This window comes from Capricornis sumatraensis, chromosome 15 (assembly GCF_032405125.1).
Source record: "Capricornis sumatraensis isolate serow.1 chromosome 15, serow.2, whole genome shotgun sequence".
Taxonomy (NCBI): domain Eukaryota; kingdom Metazoa; phylum Chordata; class Mammalia; order Artiodactyla; family Bovidae; genus Capricornis; species Capricornis sumatraensis.
In genome coordinates, this window is record NC_091083.1 from 67,515,099 (window position 1) to 67,519,010 (window position 3,912).

The window sequence follows — 3,912 nt, forward strand, 5'->3', positions numbered from 1 at the left end:
GGCCTCGAGATACAACGCGCTTGCGCAGACCGACCCGGCGGGGCTTAAAGAGCAGGGCGGGGAAGGAGGCTTGTACTTGCGGAGCTGGACGGCGTCTGGGAGGGGACAGTCCGTGGCTGGACCCAGGGGGATGGGACCTTGGGAAGGAGGGGAGTGCAGAGCACGTAGGGCGTCAGAGCTGGCGATGTCCGATGCAAGATGGGGGAACCCGGTGGCCAAAATGGGACAGTCACTACAGAGGGGACACACAGTTGTTGGGAGTAGGAGTGGTCATAGAGGCCAGAGAGAGACAGAGACCCGCGCAGGGTCCCCATAGCACGCTGAAGGCTGAGCCAGTGTTGGAACCCAGGCTTCTGTTTTCTACTTAACTGGGTCCCAGAAAACAACACCCGATTTCTCCAGCCATGGGGCAGCTTCAGGAAAAGCCTTAATGGCAGAAGCAAAGTAGTTTCTCATTTTTCCTGCAGTTTTAAAGTTAGGAACTTGGAGGGTGATCCAGTGCTTCACAAAATGTCCAATATCACTTACACCAGAATCTTCTGCAGCTTTTTTTTTTTTTAATGCAGATTTTTGATCCCTATCCTTCCTCACCCCTTGGCAGTGCCCCAGTTCTTTTAACTGCTCCTTCCTTCTGGGTTGTAATAGGTTCTTCTCAGTCTGAAGCACCTGATATTAATTTTAATTAAATTGAATTTATCCGTCTAGGCTCTGGGGAATTAACCATGAGAAAGACAGGGCCCCTCATTATACATCTGATTATTAAAGGTAGATAGGTAAACTTTTTTTCTGGGGAAGTAGGGAAGCCTTCCAGGGTCTTGAAGGATGGGTAGGAATATGTAAGCAGTGAAGGAAGTAGGGGTGGAGGTGAGAGGCAGGAATGGGGACAGGGTACCAAACAGCCGGAGCAGAAACAAAAAAGCCGAATAATGAATGTGGCTAGTTTTGTTTTGGAGACAAGGAGGAGTCTGGTGTAGACACTGGGGGGTTGGAGCAGCCTCTTAGGAGCTCATTCTTGGAGGAAGCCTTGGATACTAGGTTAAGAAGTTTAGCGTTTGTGCAATGAGTTATCTAAAGATATTAAGAAAGAGATGTGGTGTATAAGATACTGGTAACAGCATGGCTGATGGTTTATAAGCGCAGAGACCAAGGCCAGAGAGAGCTCAGAGGGAGCTAAAGTATGAGATAATGAGGCAGGCCTGAGAAGATGGAGAGACGGGGACAGACAAAAGAGATATTTAGAAGAGAGAACTATGACTGATGATAAATCAGTGGCCCAATCCAGAGGACAGGATGGTTCCAACTCCTTAAACATGCTCTATCTACAGGACACACAGCTTTCCAGTTTTGTTGGTGGGAAGGAAGGGAGAGGTGGTCTGCTTGTCACAACAGTGATTCCACTGTTTTGCCTGCTTTTGTACCTAAGAGAGAGACTGAAGCAGCAATTACTATAATAAAACCCAGGTGCCAGGAAAAATCCTGTGTTAACAAGGAACAAAGGAATCTATTTCTAGTGCAGCGTGAAATTAAAAATAAAAAACCGTGACCCAGCGTTCTCAGTGCAGGTTCTCCTCTTTCAAGTTGGGTGCCGAATGATATATATCAGGTGCCTATTGGTGAGATTTGGAGAGTATCCCAGACCTTAACACCTCTTTGGTTGAGTTCTCTCACATTGTGGCAGATAAGGTATCTTCATTCCCATTTTGTAGATGTAGCAGCTGAGCCTCAGAAGTTATGTGATTTGTTCAAAAGACCCCAGTTTGTGGTGAGACTGGGAGTGAGGGGCTGTTGGCCATGCATCTTTTCAGCGAGGTTTTGCCTTTCTTGCTCCCTCTGCCCAGATGCTTTTTCCCCTTGTTACTGTTGTTTAGTCGTTAAGTCATGTCTGACTCTCTGCAACCCCATGGACTGCAGCATGCCAGGCCTCCCTGTCCATCACCAGCTCCTGAAGTTTACTCAGACTCACGTCCGTTGAGTCGGTGATGCCATCCAACCTCTGCTTTTCCCCATAAATCTTGGCATAAGTGGCTCCTTCTTGTTCAGATGTTTCCTCCTCAGGTGATATCCCCATCTGATCAGCCTGTATCACATTTTCCTGTGTATTTTTTGCATAGCACTTCTTAGTATCTGAAATTATTAATATTATGGGTTTCCCTCCACTCGAAAGTGAGCTCCATGAAAATAGGGGCAGTATCTGTCTTGTTCACCACTTTAGCCTCAGCACCTGGAATAGTAGATAGGGGAGGGAAACCAGATTAGGTTAAATCATGGGATGTTTCAGGTGCTTCTCATAAGCTGTCTTATTTGATCCCCTCCCAGCCTTTCCAGGTGGGTACTGTGTCTCCTTTAGATGGATAAGAAAAACACAAAGTGAGGTTGAGTCTGTGGTCTGTTACTTTTGAGGCCATAGACTCCTTTGAGAATCCCCATTAGATGTAAACATTTTGCAGACCATGGGGAGGAGTTCAAAGACCTCTCTGGGCTGACTCAGGTATCCCAGATCAAGGAGGCCAGGGTTAGGGAACTTGCCCAAGGTCTTTCTGGCCTAATGCCTTTGCTGGTTCCTCACCCCATGGCAGGGATAGATTCCCTTTAGTGGACAACAGGGAACCTGCTGAAGATTTTGGAGCAGACAGAGTTTATGATGCCCCAAGTCCTTCGATGTCTCCGACACGAGTTCAAATCCTGACTCCACAAATTACCAATGTGACTGTGGTCAAGGCCTTTCACATCTCTGGATCCCCTCATTTCCTTCACTTTCAAAATGGAATCTTTTTTTCTAATAATAGCTAATCTTTATTTGATCTGCTCATTAAGGGCTGGGTACTTGGGTGCTGGCTTTGCAGTTGCTATCTCACTTCCACCACGACCCTGGGAGGTGAGGACTGTTATCATGTCCATTTTACAGCTGGGGACTTGGAGGCTTGAAGAGATGCCCTGACTTGTCAAAGATCATGGAGCTTCACATTCTTTGCCACTGTGCCCCTATACATGCACCTTGGGGTGTGCCATGAGCTCAGGCTTCGCAAAGCTGACTTCTGAATCCGTTACAAACTCTGTTCTTAGGGTTTGTGGGAACAGTTGAGTCTGGATGAGGTTAAAAAAGAGAAGAATGGCTACACTGCTATGTGAATGGAGGCCAGTCTCTTGAATTTGTATGTTGCCTTTCGCCCATAAGGGCCTCTGGCCAAGCCTAGACTGGGCCTCTTGACTGGGACATCTGTGTTGTCCCAAGGTCTGCATTTGTGCACGTGGCTGCTGTCTCTTTTTAGCAATGGCATCATTTTGCCTGGAATTATGAGGCTGTCTCCCTACCTGGCTGAGGGCCACTGCTTGGCCATTCAGAGTAGAATTCCTCTGTCTTCCAGCCCATAGCACAGGCCTGGCCCAGCAGTGCTGCTCAGGAAATGCCTTGGGAACCAAAGGGAGGACTTCTCCATGTGTTGAGGATTTACTGTGTGCCAGGCCCGTCCCAGACACTTTATATGTGTTATCTCATTTACAAGCTGCAGGAATCCTAGGAGGGAAAAGTCACTGTTCCCATTTTGCTGAGAAGAAACAGACTCAGCTGGGCTTTGCCTTAGGCACACTTGGGATAATTGATGGCATCAGAACTGATGCCAGGGCCTGTGTGCTCATGGTGTGTGATGAATTCTTAAAGCTGTAGGCTGATAAAGGGGAGACACACTCCTCAGCACCTAGGATCCTCAGAGACTTTCTACTCACAAGCTTCTCGTCCAGCTCTCATTTCATCCAAGAGGAAGCAGAAGCCCAGGAAGAAGCGATGACTTACTCTCTGACAGTCCCTTTTTTCCACTTACGACTTATCCTTATGGGACTACCTGCAGGGCAGGGTGAGGTCCGATTTTACCCATTATTATGCTACTCAGGGGAGCTTCCCAGGTGGCCCAGCAT